Here is a 20,173-nt window from a genome sequence, read left to right on the forward strand (position 1 = left end):
CTGTAACTGCCTGCAACCTTGTAAAGAGAGGGTCAGACTGATGTACAGCACAGAAACAGACCCTTCGGCCCAACCCATCCATGCCGACCAGATATCCTAACCTAATTGAGTCCCATTTGCCAGCATTTGACCCATCTCCCTTCCTGTTCATGTCCCCATCCAGATGCCTTTTAAATGCTGTAATTGTACCAGCCTCCACCACTTCCTCTGGCAGCTCATTGCACACATGCACCACCCTCTGTGTGAAACATTTACCCCTTTGGTCCCTTTTATATCTTTCCCCTCTCAGCCTAAACCTATGCCCCCTAGTTTTGGAACCTACTCTGGAAAAAGACCTTGTCTATTCACCCTATCCATGATTTATAAACCTCTGTAAGGTCACCCCCTCAGCCTCTGACACTCCAGGGAAAATAGTCCCAGCCTGTTCAGCCTCTCCCTGTAGCTCAAACCCCCCAACCTTGTACATTGTTAAACTTGAAAGGGTTCAGAAACAATGTCCTTCCTATAGCCGGGAGACCAGAATTCAATGCAATAAGTAGCCTCATCAGTGTATAGATCTCAGTAAAACATTTTTTCAAAAATCCTCACGTTACTTGCTATTAAAGATTTACAAAATAAAATCATATTAACGTACAAGTCTTAAATCAGCTCTGCACTCAGAGTTATGGAGGTGACTCCTGCACAGTACAAGGCCCTTCAGCCCATTGAGTCTGTACTAACCAAAGAAAAAGCCACCAAACTCATCCCTCCAGCGCTGCTCCCTGAATCTCACTATTCCTCAATTATCTGTTTCCTTACAGCCTGAAACCTCTCCCAAAACTGTTCTGGCTGACGCCATTGTACATTTCCTACAGTGGGGAAAGGGGCCATTACGCCCATTAAATGTGTGCTGACCCTTCAAAGATCATCCCATCCATAGCCCTGTAATCCCACATTTGCCCTGGCTGATCCAGCTAGCCTGCACGCTATGGCAATTTAGCATGGCCAATCCACCCTAACCAGCACATCCCTGAACACTGCGGGCAATTTAGCACGGCCAATCCACCCTAACCAGCACATCCTTGGACTGTGGGAGGAAATCCAGGCAGACACGGGGAGAACGTACAAACTCCACACAGACAGGCAGTCACCTGAAGGTGGAATCAGACTGGTGCCTGGTATGGTGAGGCAGCAGTGCTAATTACTGTGCTGCCCCTTGAAGGCACTCCTTAAAATCTCATCTCTGCTCACTGTCAGATCATAGGGCTCTGGTGTTTTTCATCTTTGGCACCATGCCAAGGTGCTCAACCACCACTGCTGCCAAAGTGCTGTTTTCTGGTTTAGGTCAATGTCACCAATTCTCCTATCGCTGTGTTGAGTCTAGGACTTGCCTCATTACCAGTGGTCGAGGATAGACCACGAGTGAGTCTAAATGGAAGGGACACTTGCCATTTAGAACAAGGTGGCTTATTGCACCAAAAGCAATAGGTAGAGTTTACACTAATTAATCAGACATCATTACGAAGCACACTCAGAAGCTGCAGAAGTACATCAGCTCCCTTCAGAACACTGGCTACACTCAAAGACTGTGTGGTATCAGCGGGTTGGGGGAAGCTTAATATAATATGACCTTTAATTCCTTCAGAATGCAGCAGAAACTAATCCGAATTACTTTTTATGTGGCTTCGTTTTGGTTTGGTAACAGTCCGGTGAAGAAAGCCCTTTTGACATTTGACTGTGTTAAAGGAATTTCAGAGAAGCAAGTGATAGCTATTATTGGGGAGAAGTGTGAGCGGTTCACATCCTCATGTTAGTTCAGAGCTAATAAACATGAATAATGGAGCAATCTGGGACATTAAGTCAGTAAGGAATAAAAGGTAATCAACAAGTTTCTCCTGACGCAGATGATAGTCATAAAATCCCTACTGTGTGTAAACAGGTCCCTCGGCCCAACCAGTCCACACCGACCCTGCAAAGAGTATCCCACCCAGACCCATTCCACTACCCTACTATTCCACATTTCCCCTGACTAATACACCTAACCTACATATCCCTGAACGCTATGGGCAATTTAGCGTGGCCAATTCACCCTAACCTGCACATGTTTGGACTGTGGGAGGAAACCGGAGCACCTGGAGGAAACCCACACAGAGAGTCACCCGAGGGTGGAATCGAACCTGGATCCCTGAGGCAGCAGTGCTAACCACTGAGCCACTGTGCCATCCTGGTGGTGGATACTCATAGAATTCCTAGAGTGTGGAAGAGGGCCATTCAGCCCATACCGCTGCTCTGAACAGCATCCCACCCAGACCTGTACCCTATATTTCTGATGGCTAATCCGCGGGGCAATTTAACATGGCCAATCCACCGAACCTGTACATCTTTAGACTGAGAGGGGAAACCTGCACAAATGCAGGGAGAATGTGCAATCTCCACACAGTCACCCGAGGGGGGGAAATCAAACCCGGGTCCGTAGTGCTGGGAGGCAGCAGTGCTAACCACTGAAGCACCGTGCTACCCTTTATATCCATCATGCTAATGGGGAACCCTTTAACTTTATTCCTGATGAACCAGCTCAGAGGTGTTTCTACAAACCTCTACAACAAGTGGAGCTTGATATTTCAAACAAGACGGTTCCTGGCAGGTGGTTCCGAGAAACTAGTTGTAGAGTGTTCCATCCAAATGGAAGCCGAATGTCAAGTTCTCTCTTTATTTTAAGCCTTTACAGTGAGCTGGGATGTTTGTTTCTTGGGTGCTCCTGTTAATTCCAGCTGTGATCAGCTGACAAACATCTTTATAATTTTCATAGCTGTCGACTCATGGCTGTTCTATGTTCGAGATGAAATGATTTGGATGAAAATAGAGATAGCATTGTTATCAAGTTTGTGGATGTCACCAAATTGGTGGTACAGAGGACAGTGAAGAAGATTATCTCAGAGTACAACAGGATCTGGATCAACTGGGCCAGTGGGCTGCTGAATGGTAAATGGGAGGCATCGCATCTTGGTAAGGCAAGCCAGGGGAAGGACTTGGGGAGAGCCCTGGGGGAGTGTTGTCGAACAGAGAGACCTAGGGTTGCAGGTACATAGTTCCTTGAAAGTGGCATCGCAGGTAGACAGGGTGGTGAAAGAGGCCTTTGACATGCTTGCCTTCTTCAGTCAGAGCATTGAGTATAGGAGTTGGGATGTCATGTGACAGCTGCACAAGACATTGGTGAGGCCACATTTGGCGTACTGCGTCCAATTCTGGGCGCCCTGCTATAGGAAGGACGTTATTAAACTGGAAAGGGTGCAAAAAAGATTGACAAGGATGTTCCTGAGACTGGAAGGTTTAATTATAAGGAGAGGCTGGGACTTCTTTCTCTGGGGCGTTGGAGGCTGAGGAGTGACCCTAGACAGGTTTTTAAAATCACGAGGGGCATGGGTACGGTGAATAGTCAAGATTTTTTTCCAAGAGTAAGTGAGCCCACAACTAGAAGGCGTAGGTTTAAGGTGACAGGAGAAAGATTTTAAAACCACCTGAGGGTCAACGTTTTCCACACAGAGGGTGGTGTGCATATGGAATGAACTACCAGGGGGAGTGGCAGAGGCAAATACAGTTACAACATTGAAAAGATATTTGGACTGGTACATGGATAGGAATGATTTAAAGGGATATGAGCCCAATGCAGGCCAATGGGCCTAGTTCAGTTTGGGAAGCTGGGTTGGCGTGGACTGGTTTGACTGAAGTGTCTTTGTGTTGGACGACTCTATGGCTGATTGCTCAGTGATGCACTTGCAGCTTTCTTATCAAAGGGAACACAAAGTTACAAATCACACAACACCAGGTTAGAGTCCAACAGGTTTAACTGGAAGCACTAGCTTTCAGAGCGACGCTCCTTCATCAGGTGGCTGTCTGGAGCGTCGCTCCGAAAGCTAGTACTTCCAATTAAACCTGTTGGACTCTAACCTGGTGTTGTGTGATTTTTAACTTTGTCCACCCCAGTCCAACACCGGCATCTCCACATCATGAACACAAAGATATACTTCCAATCGGTGAAACACAGGTTACAACTTCTCAAAGCCTAAAACTGCATGCAGCTGTAACCCAAGACATCAAATGATCATCTTTGAACTTCCATCAGTCTTGAGTGACATATACCACTATCTCAACACTTTGAACTCTTCCCCAGGTCATTAGGGATGAGGGGTTAAAGTGTACAGCAACTGGGACTGTTCTCCTTAGACCACAGAAGGTTAAGGATGTGTTCAAAGAGTTTTGATGGTAGAGATAGGTATTTCTTCGGTGGGAGAGCCAGAGTCAAATAGTGAACCAATCAGGAGTGAGATGGTGAGAATTCATTTACAGCAGGAAGTTGTTCAGACCCGGGGTGGAGCAGACCTGGGACAGCATGAGGGGTGGAGGTGACAGATTCAACTGTCCTTTTCAAAGGGGTGTTAGATAACTCGTTCAAAGAGCTGGCACAGACATGGTGGGCCGAATGACCACCTTCGGTGCTCTATGAAACACATTGACCCTTAGGTGGTTTTTTTTTAAATCGTTCTCCTGTCACCTTAAACCTACACGTTCTAGTTTTGGACTCCCTTACCCTGGGAAAAAAATCTTGACTATTCACCGTACCCATGCCTCTCATGATTTTAAAAACCTGTCTAGGGTCACTCCTCAGCCTCCAACGCCCCAGAGAAAAAACAGTCCCAGCCTCTCCTTACAGAAAGTCCAAAATCAGCTATCCTGACTCGAGTAAGAACTTGGGAACGTAGTAAATATTAGGAAGGGACCATTCAGTCCCTGCTGTGCAAATCATTAAATCATGGCCAACCTTGTATCTCAACATCATTTTCCCATATCAGCCCTCAATATCTGGAAATCTAGCAATCATTATCTTGATCGTATTGAATGTCTGAGCCTCCACAGTTCTCAGGGATAGAGAATTCTAAAGACTCTTCGCTGCAAGAGATAAAAATCCCTCCTTGTCACACAGTCCTCATTGGATTGCCCTTTATTCAGAGTCTGAGTCTCGGGACACATCCTTCCTGCATCTACCCTATCAAATCCTGTAACAATTTCGAATGCTTCAGTGTGTCACCCGTCACTGTTGTTGTATAGAAATATACGACCAGTCCCAAGGAATATGCAGTCAGAGAGATGTACAGCACAGAAACAGTCCTTTCAGTCCAACTCATCCACGCCGATCAGATATCCTCCACTAATCCAGTCCCATTTGCCAGGATGTGGTCCACATCCCTCTAAACCCTTCCTATTCATACACCCATCCAGATCCCTTTTAAACGTTGCAATTGTACCAGCCTCCACCACTTCCTCTGGCAGCTCATTCCATACACGTACCACCCTCTGTGTGAAAAAAGGTTGCCCCTTAGGTTCATTTTAAATCTTTCCTCTCTCTCCTTAAACCTAGCTTTGGACTCCCTTGAAAAAATTTGAATATTCACCCTATGGTGCGGGCAAGGTGTCCCCTCAGACAGAGGGGATTGTTACTGGCAGAGCGTCCCCTCGGACAGAGGGGATTGTTACTGACAGGGTGTCCCTTCGGACAAAGGGGATTGTTACTGGCAGAGGGGATTGTTACTGGCAGAGCGTCCCCTCGGACAGAGGGGATTGTTACTGACAGGGTGTCCCTTCGGACAAAGGGGATTGTTACTGGCAGAGGGGATTGTTACTGGCAGAGCGTCCCCTCGGACAGAGGGGATTGTTACTGACAGAGGGGATTGTTACTGGCAAAGCGTCCCCTCGGACAGAGGGGATTGTTACTGGCAGAGCGTCCCCTCGGACAGAGGGGATTGTTACTGGCAGAGCGTCCCCTCGGACAGAGGGGATTGTTACTGGCAGAGGGGATTGTTACTGGCAGAGCGTCCTCTCGGACAGAGGGTATTGTTACTGACAGAGGGGATTGTTACTGGCAGAGCGTCCCCTCGGACAGAGGGGATTGTTACTGACAGAGCGTCCCCTCGGACAGAGGGGATTGTTACTGGCAGAGCGTCCCCTCGGACAGAGGGGATTGTTACTGACAGAGGGGATTGTTACTGGCAAAGCGTCCCCTCGGACAGAGGGGATTGTTACTGACAGAGGGGATTGTTACTGGCAGAGCGTCCTCTCGGACAGAGGGGATTGTTACTGACAGAGGGGATTGTTACTGGCAGAGCGTCCCCTCGGACAGAGGGGATTGTTACTGGCAGAGCGTCCCCTTGGACAGAGGGGATTGTTACTGACAGAGGGGATTGTTACTGGCAGAGCGTCCCCTCGGACAGAGGGGATTGTTACTGACAGAGGGGATTGTTACTGGCAAAGCGTCCCCTCGGACAGAGGGGATTGTTACTTACAGAGGGGATTGTTACTGGCAGAGCGTCCTCTCGGACAGAGGGGATTGTTACTGACAGAGGGGATTGTTACTGGCAAAGCGTCCCCTCGGACAGAGGGGATTGTTACTTACAGAGGGGATTGTTACTGGCAGAGCGTCCTCTCGGACAGAGGGGATTGTTACTGACAGAGGGGATTGTTACTGACAGAGCGTCCCCTCGGACAGAGGGGATTGTTACTGGCAGAGCGTGCCCTCGGACAGAGGGGATTGTTACTGGCAGAGCGTGCCCTCGGACAGAGGGGATTGTTACTGGCAGAGCGTGCCCTCGGACAGAGGGGATTGTTACTGGCAGGGCGTTCCCTCGGACAGAGGGGATTGTTACTGGCAGAGCGTCCCCTCGGACAGAGGGGATTGTTACTGGCAGGGCGTCCCCTCGGACAGAGGGGATTGTTACTGGCAGGGCGTTCCCTCGGACAGAGGGGATTGTTACTGGCAGGGCGTTCCCTCGGACAGAGGGGATTGTTGTGCAGTTTAGGAGGACAGCTGTGTTCCTGTGGTTTTGGAGTTACACACAGGCCAGACTGCATAAGGATGGGACACATTTCAATACCAAACTTTAAATTAATTTGACTTGGACCATGTACTCAGAGTGCCAGTCTGTGACCCCTGTATTATTAGTTCAGCAACACTACCATGACAAACCTTCTAATACAGATTTATCGGGCAGTTTGAATATAAGTAAGTGAATGGATTAATTGGGGAGTGAATGACTATATTCACTTTGAGGGTGTGTCACTTATTAAGTTGGTTTAATTGGCATTGAAAAGATGGAGTGCACCATGGGTCTCGTTGTCCCATTATGTAAAGTGGCATCGCCATTAGCAATGCTTCCTCACAGCGCCAGGGACCTGGGTTCGATTCCACCGTCGGGCAACTGTCTGCAAACTGGAGTTTGCATATTCTCCCCATGTCTGTGTGGGTTTCCTCTGGGTGCTCTGATGACTGCGCCCCCCCCCCCCCCCGCCACAGTGCAAGATGTGTGGGTTAGGGTGGATTGGCGATGGGAAATTGCCCCGTAGTCAAAGAGATGTACAGCAATGAAACAGACCGTTCAGTCCCACCCGTCCATGCTGACCAGATATCGTAACCTAATCTAGTCCCATTTGCTGTTCAGGGATGTGTAGGCTCGGTGGAATAGCTGTGGTTAATGCGGGGATATGGGATAAGATGGGATGCTGTACAGAGGGCTGGCACAGATCTGATACGCCAAATGTTTTATATCTGCACTGCAGGGATTCTATGACAGTGTTGAGAGGGTGGTGCTGGAAAAGCACAGCAGGTCAGACAGCATCCGAGGAGCAGGAGAATCGATGTTTCGGGCATAAGCCCTTTATCAGGAATTCCTGATGAAGGGCTCATGCCCGAAACGTCGATTCTCCTGCTCTTTGGATGCTGCCTGACCTGCTGCGCTTTTCCAGCACCACACTCTCGACTCTGATCTCCAGCATCTGCAGTCCTCACTTTCTCCTGTCCTGTGACACACCAGTCAGGCAAGGTGGGGAGTGTCTGGGCTTGAAGCTTTTTGGGTTCAATCCCATCTCAGGACATGATTATTGACCGGTCAATTTCTTCCGGTCAGCCTGGGGTGGCCAGGACGAGTGGCAAGCAGGGTCAGGTGACAGCTCAACCGTAACAAACCTCTCCAAGCCGATGGGTATCACTAACCATGAGTTAGCAGCATCACCATTCCCAGGGACTTTTACCACAGGCCAAGACTGTACGATAAAGGATACCGTCTCAATGGGAGGGGGCGGAGGGGCATTTGAACAGAGGGCAGTCATTTCCCATGCCTGTGTGGAAAACAACATCCATCCCACACATGAGGGGGAAGGGAATGCTGATTTGTTTTCCTAAAATGTATTCCTTATTCCCAATTCCAAAGGCAAAAGCAATGAGCTGACCTCCCTTCCGGACACCCCTCATTTGACAGACAATGGCGGTTGAGTCGTCTACCTCAGGCGGTTTTCTTAACACCTTGGGTTCACCCATGCCCCCAGCACAGTGACCCTTCACAGTCTGCAACCTTTGACCCCTCAACTTGGCACCGATCCTGGGCTTTGTTATGAAGGGACGTGTTCCTTCGGGAATACTTTGAGGTATAAATCGGGGTGTGGGTGCAGTTCAACACTGAGCTAAGCAGCAGACGTTAGAGGAAGTTATATGCAACGCTACATCAGTTGAGGGAGAGTGATACCGTGATAGAGGGCCATTAAATTAACATCAAATGAAATGGAAGAGATTTTTCATTTGAATAAGAAGGAAATGATTAAAATGCAAGTTTAATATGAGTGCGCAGAATTCCAGCTCCTATTCCCTCGACATTCCCCATTCTTCACAGTCCATTTAAAGCTCACAGTCCCAGTAATTCCACAGATTCACAAGAGTAGCAGTGCCCTGTGCTGGGAGTTGGAGTTAGGAAATGGTACACTGACACTCAGGAGTACCCTGAGAATGGGACTAATTCAGCCACTGTCTCAATGGGGAAAGAATAATCGGGAAGAGACCAGAACACTGCTTCCCAACACTTTTCCCCAGGAGGGGTCTGCTTTGAGGCTTGTGTGATGTTATTGTGGCCCCTCAGTGAGCACCATTGGGTGTGGGGGAAGAGGGGGGGACGATAACGAGTGGTGAGCTGGGGAGGGAGGGATGGTTTGGCCAGTGATGCCTCAGTGAGTGCCACCCAAAATGCCCCATTTTGGGTAGTCCTAGGGGTTGGAGGTCACTCTGAACATCAATCTAACCTTCCTACTCTGAGTCAGGAACAAAGACAAAGACAAAGGACTTGCATTTATCGAGAAACGAGGAGCAGGAGCTGACCTTTCAGCCCTCTAACCTGCTCACCACGCAATACAATCATGGCTGATCCTGCACCCCAACTCCCCCTTGCCTACCAATACCTTTAAAATCTCAATAAAAATCAATGCCTTGCTTGAATATACTCAGTGACTTGGCCTCCTATGATAGAGAATCCCACAGGTTCACTACCTTTTGAGTGGAGGAATCGTTCCTGATCTGTCCTAGATAGTCTACCCCACATCCCGAGACTGGGTCCCCTGGTTATAGACTTCCCAACCACGGGAAACATCCTCCCTGGAATAGGATTGTATACCATTCTTCTACACCAGAGAACGTACAGTGCCTATCATGACCTTACCCCAAAAGGCTACACTGCCAACCAAATATTGGAACAGTTAGAAAAAAGAAACCAAACCAGCCAGTTTGTACTCACAGCTCCCCACCCCCCCCCCCCACACACAGCACTATGATAGTCACCACACCCTCTCTTACCTAGGGGGTGATGCTGGTTGGAGGACACTGGGGGAGGAGCTCTTATGATTCTTCTTCCAAACAATGCCAGGTCCATCTACTGTCCCCACCAGAGAGGGCAGGATGAATGTTGACCATCCAGGAAACAAAAAGACCACCTCCAACAGCACAACACTGCCTCAGCTCTGCATTTCACTGGTAGCCTAGTCTTCATGTCCCAAGGTATGGGGACTTGAACCCGCCACTTTGAGCGGACATTCAAAAAAAAGGGGAAAGAAAATTGGGGGAATGCAGTTAAAGGTAATGCAAGCTGGGGCTGCTCCCTGCTCATTTCTGTTCAATCGCTCCCCTTCTCCAAAACGAGCTAAATTGGCCTCGACGAGGGCGTGGAGTTACTCATTCAGCAATGTGGCTGTTATCGCCCAATAGTAGTCTGGTGCTGGGAGGAGGGAATAATCAGTCCGTATTCACCTTCGTCAGGGGTGTTAGGGCCAGACTTACATCTCAGGTCAATGACCTTTCACGAGAACCAAGAGCATTGACTTGAGATGTTAACTCTCCAGTCTCTCCACTCACTCTATCCTGCTGTGTTCTCTTCTGGAGAGAGGGGGTGTTTTTATCCAGCCTTTTACTTTTCCTGTTGAAACTTTAGATCAGACTAGGCTCCTGTGCCTCTGACACAGAGAGGCTCTGACCGTCAGTGTTCAGACTGAGAGTTATCTCAGAGACAGGAAACTGAAAGGCATCCAGTCCACACGGCACAAGACTTAGGAAGTGAGAGGATACAAATGGGTTGAAAGAGATAATCTCAAAATTGACTTTTGACGTAAAGGTCTGAAGCAGGATTAAGGAATCTCTCAGTTCTTACTCACTCTGGTCCACTAACCATTTAGGATGGGGTTGGGACCCTCTGGTTAAATCTCGTCACCCAGTCACCCCACAAATGACTGACTTTTCTACACAATTGAAGGAGACTAGAAATTGACAGGTCTGGGATTCAGCAATTGACAGCTGGCCTGGGACTGACATGGAGGCAAAATGTGCATGGACGTAGATTTCAGAACCTTATAACGAATGGTTGTAGGTGGGATATTCAAGGATATGAGGAGTGAGCCTCATAAACAGAATCATTCTTTTCCGGCTCATTCCAATATTTAGTGTAGCATTAATGTCCCTCCTAGGCAGATGTGGGTATTGCAGATGCTGGAGATTAAAGTCAAAATTAGAGTGGTGCTGGAAAAGCGCAGTATCCAAGGGGCAGGAAAATTGACGTTTCAGGCAAAAGCCCTTCATCAAAAGCCCTCACTGTCCCTCCTGTCAATGTGAGACGTACATATAAGATGCAGATCTGTCATTATCTCCACTTCCTTTACTCTCCATTCCAAATCATGTATTATAAACTTTATTAAGATCACTACTCATCAACAACAACTAAACTGTCCAATTTTCAGCTGTGAATATCTAGATCTGTTTAAATTAGTTGGAGATTCAGTGCTATAATTAGTCAGCAACTCAGCCACCGTTGCGTTGTGTAACTACCAGAATGGTGGTTAACTACATAAGTCTTGGGCCTTTTAGCTGTAATAAATATGAATCCACACTCTGCCCCTAGTTTTTTAGTTTTCAGGTGTCAGCAGTGATTCAGCAATAAATGGGTCTGGGTTCGCATCTCATTTGGCTCAGAGTTTGCTTCACGTGTCATTCCAGAACTGAAGGAGTTTCTCGACGGATTCCAGATGACCCACCAAACCACGTGCCTGAACACTGACTGTGAAAGATCCCACGGCTGTGATTCAGAGAAAGACAGCAGGGTTCTCCCCGGTGCCTTGGCCAACATTCACCCCTTAACCAACGGCACAGCACCACATCAGCTCGTCAGGACCACGGTGTTGTGCCTGGCAGATTATGGTGGCTACATTTCCTGGCTCAACAATGACATGACACAACACGCTGTACTGGATGTGGAGTACCGTGAGAGACTCTGAAAGGCACTACACAAATGCAAGTCTTTTTTTTCTTTCAACTCTGGCGTAATTTAAATGTTAGCATCATTACTAAATTGACCACCGGCTGCTTTAATTGTGCATTTACTAAATTGTTTCTTAAGGCCATACACATGGACAACTGATAGGTTGCCTGACTGAGTTGGGGGAGGGGTACAGGGGAACAGAAGAGATATCAGGAGTGGGCGGGGGGGGGGGGGATATAGAGAGAGGGAGGGAAGGGGGAAAGCAGAGATAGAATCCCTACAGTGTGGAAACAGGCCCTTCGGCCCAACCAGTCCACACCGACCCTCCGAAGAGGAACCCACCCAGACCCATTCCCCTACCCTATTACTCTACATTTACCCCTGACTAATGCACCTAACCTACACATCCCTGAACACTATGGGCAATTTAGCGTGGCCAATTCACCCTAGCCTGCACATCTTTGGACTGTGAGAGGAAACTAGAGCTAACCCACACAGACACAGGGAGAATGTGCAAACTCCACATAGAAAGTTGCCCCAGGCTGGAATTGAACCTGGGACCCTGGCGCTGTGAGGCAGCAGTACTAACCACTGAACCACTGTATCACCCAGATAGAGAGAGGAAAGATAGTGAGAGGGGAGATAGAGGGAGTCAGGGCAGGTGGAGAGAAGGTGATAGATGAGAGATAAAGGGGGGGAGGGGAAGGAGAGGAGAGATGGACAGACAGAAGGAGGGAAGGGGAAGAGGAAAGATAGAGGGAGGAGAATAGGAGGGGGAGAAGGGAGGGAAGGGGAGAACACAGGTAGAGGGAGAAGAGAGATGGAGGGAGGGAGAGGGACAGAAGAGTTGAGCAGTGGGAGAGAGGAGATTTGGGGCAGGGGGGTGAGACAGCAAAGATTGGAGGAGGAAGAGGAGAGATGGAGGGAGGGGGTGAAGAGGAGATATAGAGGGAAGTGCGTGGAGTGGAAGAGATGGAGCAGGGAAGGTAACGGAAGGGGATTAATAACATTGAGCAGGAAAGACACCCATGGGGACCCTGGTGTTAAATCAGTCCCCAATCAGCTTCCTGCCTGATTGACAGGCCAGGTTTGTGAACATTAAAATCAGGCTGGAATGTGATGCCTCACACAGCAGCAGATCCCACCAACTCTGACTGCGTTATCCATGCCTGACAAATGACAGTTTGGCCTCCAGTACTGAGTGATTCCTGAATCAGTGTCAGAGAGAGCGAGAATCAGTGGTGACCGAGACATACTCGCACGACTCTGAGGTGGGCCACAAGTTGCCTTTGTCTTTAGGCTCTCAGGATATGTTTTAGCAGCTGAGGGTCCAACTCAGAAGCAATGGTGAGCTTCCTCAGTTACTGACAGAGGGTGTCAGAAGTTACTATCAGTGTGAGAAACAATGGGAGAGATGGCAGCCATTTGCAGTAATGAATCTTACACTCAAACAGCATCTTCCTCCAGGAAAACAATTTGAGATGCCTCACGCTAGTTACTTTGACAGGAAGGAGTCTTTATTTAACTACAACAGTGACATTACTACAGAACTGCTTCTTTCACTGTAAAGCACTTTAGGATATTAGAAGGTGCTATATAACTGCAAGTCTTTGTTTTAGACTTCATAATAATCAGATTTTTCAAATTGTGCGTATCAATTTGAAATAATGCATGATTCATAGAATATCTACAATCTGTATTTAGTGCTGAGTCTATATTTTTAAATTCCCCATTCAGGTTTAATCCAATCTATAATAATCCAAGTTGAACCCTGAATCTATATTGAACCCACAGTCCAGAGTAAAGTCAGCAACTAGGAGTTGACCCACGCTGACTAGACTGGCAGACATCAACACCGCTGTTAACACGCACCTTGCAGAGAGAAGAAAAAATGGCAATCACATTCCTCAGATCAAAGTGCTTTGTAAGTCACAGATTGCAAGTTCCCCCAGCCCAGTTAAATCCACACTGGGTCGTCATCTGCAGGGATCTGCTCTCAGTCCACTTTCCTTTCTGTGTATCATCAGTCTGGCCTTAAATCATTCCCATTGATGGAACATGAGATACTCCCCCCCAGTCTGGTCTGAGCTCACATCGCAGAAGATGGGGGGCTTTCGAACTCGGTAAACAAAAGCTTGAAATTGGCCTGGGGCACTACTTTTGATTGCAGAGCAGTGGCTTCTTGTGTGTGCCTGTCGGTTTGTCTGTGTTGTGTGCCTGCTCGTCTGTGCGTGTCAGTGTTGTGTGCCTGTCTGTTTGTCTGTGTTGTGTGCTTGCTTGTCTGTGTGTGTCAGTGTTGTGCACCTGTCTGTTTGTCTGTGTTGTGTGCTTGCTTGTCTGTGTGCGTCAGTGTTGTGCACCTGTCTGTTTGTCTGTGTTGTGTGTCTGTGTTGTGCATCTGTCTGTTTGTCTTTGTGTGTCTGCTTGTCTGTGTGTGTCAGTGTTGTGTGCCTGTCTGTTTGTCTGTGTTGTGTGCCTGCTCGTCTGTGCGTGTCAGTGTTGTGTGCCTGTCGGTTTGTCTGTGTTGCATGTCTGTTTGTCTGTGTGTCAGTGTTGTGTGCCTGTCTGTTTGTCTGTGTTGTGTGCCTGTCTGTTTGTCTGTGTTGTGTGCCTGCTCATCTGTGTGTGTCAGTGTTGTGTACCTGTCTGTTTGTCTGTGTTGTGTGTCAGTGTTGTGCACCTGTCTGTTTGTCTGTGTTGTTTGTCTGTGTGTGTCAGTGTTGTTTGAATGTTGTTTTTGATTTGATTAATTATTGTCACATGTACCTAGCTACAGTGAAAGGTTTTGTTTTGCATGCAGTACACGCAAATCACAGCCGTACAAAGTGTTAGGGTAATGGGACAGAGTGAGGAATACAATGTAACAGCTACAGAGAAACAGTGAGATCACCATTAAACGTGAGAGGTCCATTCGGAAGTCTAACGACAGTGGGGAAGAAGCTGTTCCTGACCCTGATGATATGTGCGTTTACGCCTCTGTATCTTCTGCCTGATGGAAGAGGGTGGAAGCAATTATAAGCAGAGTGGGAGGGGTCTTTGATGATGCTGGTTGCTTTCCCAAGGCAGGGAGAAGTATAGATGGAGTCAATGGATGGAAGGCTGGTTTGTGAGATGGACTCTGTACTGAGAAGAACACTATGGTGCACCTGTAAAAATGGTGTGCCTATCTGTGTGTGTGTGTGTGTTGTGTGCATGTGGAATATGTACGTGCGCATGTACAGGTGTGTGCGTGCACATGTCCAGATAAACGGGAGACCAGAGTTCAGCTGGCAGACCGATAGGAAGAATTACCCCTTAATGAAACACCAACGAATGCAAAACCTCTGGGGAAACAATTGCCTTAAAATAATATAAAGGGTGCTACCTTTAACCAGTATGACCTTTGAAATAAGTTCTTAAAAATATGAAAGATGCCAGAGGAGTGAGCCCCGGTGTTCCACCTAAAACCTCAAATCAATCTCCCTGCTAACTGATCAGCTGGTCTGGTTATTGCTATTTGTGAGAGTTTGCTGTACACAAACTGGCTGTCGCCTATTCCATCATTACAACACTTCAAACGTGCCCCACTGACTCTCAAGTGTCCCTGGAGACGGGCGCTATGTAAATGCAAGTCCTTCCCTGCTTTTCACAGAGCGGTGACCATCTCCAGAACTGATGACCATGATTCAAAAGGCAACATCTCACCGGGAAGCCTCTCCCCTTAAGTTTCGGAATTCCCAAACACTCTTAAGAACGCGTGACAGTCACATTCTTCAAAAGGAGCAAAACCATCAGAAATGTCTTTGCATTTTGACTGGGGTTAACCCCAGAATCTATTTCCCCCACCCCAGTGCGCCAAGTTAATTCTAAAATAAAAAGGATGGTGGTGGGAGGCACTTTTTGCAGCCTGGATCTCAGATTAATGGGCACACTGCCCCCACCACCCTTGCAATTGTTCACTGTTTCCCTGAATTACCCACCGCCATGAGCTGGTGCTGCCAAACACCCCCATCAATTCACAACCACACTTCATCTTCAAACAGAAAAGAGAGCAAATCTGAATAAACCAGCAACCACACAAAAACACAACAAAGGACCCAGCAGCACCAAAAACCCCAGGGTTTAATCAACACCAAAAACCCCAGGATTTAATCAACACCAAAAACCCCAGGATTTAATCAACACCAAAACCCCCAGGATTTAATCAGCACCAAAACCCTAGGGTTAATCAGCACCAAAACCCCAGGGTTTGGGATTAATCAGCACCAAAACCCCAGGATTTAATCAGCATCAAAACCCCCGGGTTTAATCAGCACCAAAAACCCAAAGTTTAATCAGCACCAAAACCCCAGGGTTAATCAGCACCAAAACCCCAGGGTTAATCAGCACCAAAACCCCAGGATTTAATCAGCATCAAAACCCCAGGGTTTAATCAGCACCAAAACCCCAGGGTTTAATCAGCACCAAAACCCCAGGGTTTGGGATTAATCAGCACCAAAACTCCCGGGTTTAATCAGCACCAAAACCCCCGGGTTTGGGATTAATCAGCACCAAAACCCCCGGGTTTGGGTTTAATCAGCACCAAAACCCCCGGGTTAATCAGCACCAAAACCTTAGGGTTTAATCAACACCAAAACCCTAGGGTTAATCAGCACCAAAACCCCAGGGTGACGTTCACCCTGAACTGCAGCAGCCCCTGTTCACCATCATTTCCTCATTCAAGTTCACAGTCACAAGTTATGGTCATTTGTTTGAAACACAGGGCTGGGAGGCGGTGAGGGGGAGCTGTAAATGTGACAGACGGTCTCACATTGGATCACACACCCTTACCCCTGTGGAGGATGTCCCGCTCCACCCCCACCGTGCTTTCGGGGTGGCTCGGCTGCAGCTAGCGGCCCTGCCTTCCCTTTCTTTGTGCGGTTTGCTGGCACGTCGGCAACTCGGGGTGGGGATCCCGTGGAAACGTGCAAGGGTGCGGGGTTCCCCGTTACACCGCACACCACCTCAGCCCACTCATGGGGGGGGGGGGAGAGCACAGAGGGCACCAGCCGGTGTCCCGAAAGGGGCCGGGGAGCAGCTCCATTTTGTGTGTGTGTGTGTGTGTGGGGGGGGGGGGGGAAGCTCTGTACTTTCCCTGAGTCAGTGTGCTGCACCACAGCAGACAGGCTAGGCAAATACAGCTCTCAGACACACACACTGCACACAGTCTACCTCAGACACACACACTGCACAGTGTGGTCAGCTTTCAAATACTGGGAGAGAGGGGAGACACACAGGGTGGATATCTGCTGGGGGAGACAGAGGGGACACACACAGGGTGGATATCTGCTGGGGGAGACAGAGGGGACACACACAGGGTGGATACCTGCTGGGGGAGACAGAGGGGACACACACAGGGTGGATATCTGCTGGGGGAGACAGAGGGGACACACACAGGGTGGATACCTGCTGGGGGAGACAGAGGGGAGACACACAGGGTGGATATCTGCTGGGGGAGACAGAGGGGACACACACAGGGTGGATACCTGCTGGGGGAGACAGAGGGGACACACACAGGGTGGATACCTGCTGGGGGAGACAGAGGGGACACACACAGGGTGGATACCTGCTGGGGGAGACAGAGGGGGGACACACAGGGTGGATACCTGCTGGGGGAGACAGAGGGGGGACACACAGGGTGGATACCTGCTGGGGGAGACAGAGGGGGGACACACAGGGTGGATATCTGCAGGAGGAGAGAGAGGGGAGACACACAGGGTGGATACCTGCTGGGGGAGAGGGGGAACACACAGAGTGGATATTTGCTGGGGGAGACAGAGAGGGGATACACAGGGTGGATACCTGCTGGGGGAGATGGGAGACACACAGGGTGGATATCTGCTGGGGAAGATACATGGGGTGAATATCATCTGGTGTGAGACACACAGGGTAGACACCTGCTGGGGCATTCAGTGTGGATATCTGGGGGATGCACTGTCAACAAAAGAAATATATTCTGCTCACTGCTTTGTTTCCCACACCAAGATGAGAAAAAAAAACGATGTGAGGAAGGGGGGGGGGGGTGGAGGAGAAGAACAGGGACCGATGGAGAAGGTGGTGAGGGAGGAAGAGTATGAGTGGGAGAAATTGGCAAGGAAAGACATCCATGGGGACCCTGGTGTTAAATCAGTCCCCAATCAGCTTCCTGCCTGATTGACAGGCCAGGTTTGTGAACATTAAAATCAGGCTGAAATGTGATGCCTCACACAGCAGAAGATCCCACCAACTCTGACTGCGTTATCCATGCCTGACAAATGACAGTTTGGCCTCCAGTACTGAGTGATTCCTGAATCAGTGTCAGTGTCAGAGAGAGCAGGAATCAGTGGTGACCGAGACATACTCGCACAACTCTGAGGTGGGTCACAAGTCGCCTTTGTCTTTAGGCTCTCAGGATACATTTTAGCTGCTGAGGGTCCAGCTCTGAGACAATGGTGAGCTTCCTCAGTTAGTGACGGGGGGGGGGGGGGGGTGAGTTACACACTGACTGAAAGTGGGATAACACACACTCACACACAAAGTTTAAAAATGGAACTGTGGCAGACATGGGACCCACACACTGTGGCAGATTTTCACTGAAACCTCCCGCTTAATCATACTGTCACCGTTGTGGAATCCAGTGGGGAGACATATTGACATGTTTTAAACTATGTATATATTCCTTTGTTAAAGCAAAGGGAGCCGGATTCACACATAACAAGAAAAAAAAAATCACAGGATGATCTAAATCTGTGGGAGTGCATACAGTTTACCAGAAAAGTCTGAGCAGATGCCAAGACATTATAAATATAAGTATTTGTTTTTTACCCACATAGACATGCACGGATTGCCTTATTGTCACTCTTTATATGGGACTTGGTAATGTGCAGCACCAAACCAACATTGACATCACAGATATGGTTACAACCGTTCTGACTCTCTGCTTCCAAAACATAAAGCCTGGACATGCACAAAGTGACCCCCCCCCCCCCCCCATGTCAAAACAAAGCTTTCATTTTCAGAGGGGGACATTGATATTGTCGACTGAACTGAACTGGAGAGAAACTCAATTTCACCCAGGGTTCAATGTCACTGGCAATCCGGGTAAACTTCAAATATTTGCCAGGGACGGGATCAAAGTTTGCAGTAAAAAGGGGTCAGGCCGGTTTATATTGCTGGAATGCGAATGGTAATTCATGGTCGAGATTCAGGCTAGAGTCATGAAAGGGTGAAAATCAGCCAGCCCTCCTAGACTTTTAACAGAAAAAAAGACACAATGAAATAAACAATTCCAACAGAGAGCGATTGCATATGGAGTTTTTGTACTTACAGCTGGAGATTTTCCTCATCATTGATGCTGCTGCCTTCTTCTGCTCCCCCTCTCTTTTATTTTATTGCACTAAGAGGGGGGGAGCTTTTCTCTCTCTCTCTCCCTCTGTGTACTCAGAGGAAACCGAGCTGGCTGTCAGACATCTGAAAATAGTTCGGCTGAGGCAACGCTGGAGCACTCCCAGCTGAACCTGAAGCCCTGGGCTGCTTTATTCAGTCGCTGATGTGTGAGGAGGGGAAATAAGGGGCGGGAGGCGACAGGGGACAACCGCAGATTGGCTGCAGCAACAGCGCAGGCACAGAGTTAGGGGGAAGGGAGAGGAGGGAGGAAAGGGGCCCGGGGATAGAACCGTTTGGCTTTATTTAAATGTTGCTAGATGCCAGTGTGTGTTTTGGCAGTGTGCCATCTATTAACCCTCTGTGTAATCGAAGCAGGAGCTGCTGTGCACAGTCTGGATGTCTGACAGTGCAGACGCCATCCAGGAAGTAAGGCTGTTCAGACATGCAGACCCACGCTTCACAGTAATAATAATTAACTTTCCCAGCGGCAATTAATCACACTCCTCACTGTAACACCCTCATATACCACACACCTCACTGTAACACCCTCATATACCACACTCCTCACTGTAACACCCTCATACATCACATTCCTCACTGTAACACACTCATATACCACACTCCTCACTGTAACACCCTCATACACCACATTCCTCACTGTAACACCCTCATACACCACACACCTCACTGTAACACCCTCCTATACCACACTCCTCACTGTAACACCCTCATATACCACACTCCTCTCTGTAACTCTCTCATATACAACATTCCTCACTGTAACACACTCATATACCACACACCTCACTGTAACGCCCTCATACACCACACTCCTCACTGTAACACCCTCATATACCACACTCCTCACTGTAACTCTCTCATATACCACATTCCTCACTGTAACACACTCATACACCACACTCCTCACTGTTACACTCTCATATACCACATTCCACACTGTAACACCCTCATATAACACACACCTCTCTGTAACACTCTCATATACCACACCGCTCACTGTAACACCTTCTATATATCACATCCCACAATGTAGCACTCTCATATACCTCACTCCTCACTGTAATACCCTCATATACCCCACACCTCACTGTAACACACTCATATAGCACACACCTCACTGTAACACCCTCATATACCACACTCCTCACTGTAACACCCTCATATAGCACACACCTCAC

General features: G+C 48.4%; 1 long non-coding RNA gene across 1 annotated transcript in view; it reads right to left on the reverse strand.

The window, feature by feature from the left end:
• LOC132835823 (uncharacterized) overlaps positions 1 to 18,995 on the reverse strand; it is a 63,906-nt gene extending 44,911 nt beyond the window's left edge. The window contains exon 1 of the long non-coding RNA XR_009647311.1: positions 18,916 to 18,995. This is a non-coding gene — a long non-coding RNA (uncharacterized LOC132835823). The remainder of the gene's footprint in view (positions 1 to 18,915) is intronic.
• Positions 18,996 to 20,173: the final 1,178 nt, after the last annotated feature.

Source organism: Hemiscyllium ocellatum, chromosome 45 (assembly GCF_020745735.1).
Source record: "Hemiscyllium ocellatum isolate sHemOce1 chromosome 45, sHemOce1.pat.X.cur, whole genome shotgun sequence".
Lineage (NCBI taxonomy): Eukaryota > Metazoa > Chordata > Chondrichthyes > Orectolobiformes > Hemiscylliidae > Hemiscyllium > Hemiscyllium ocellatum.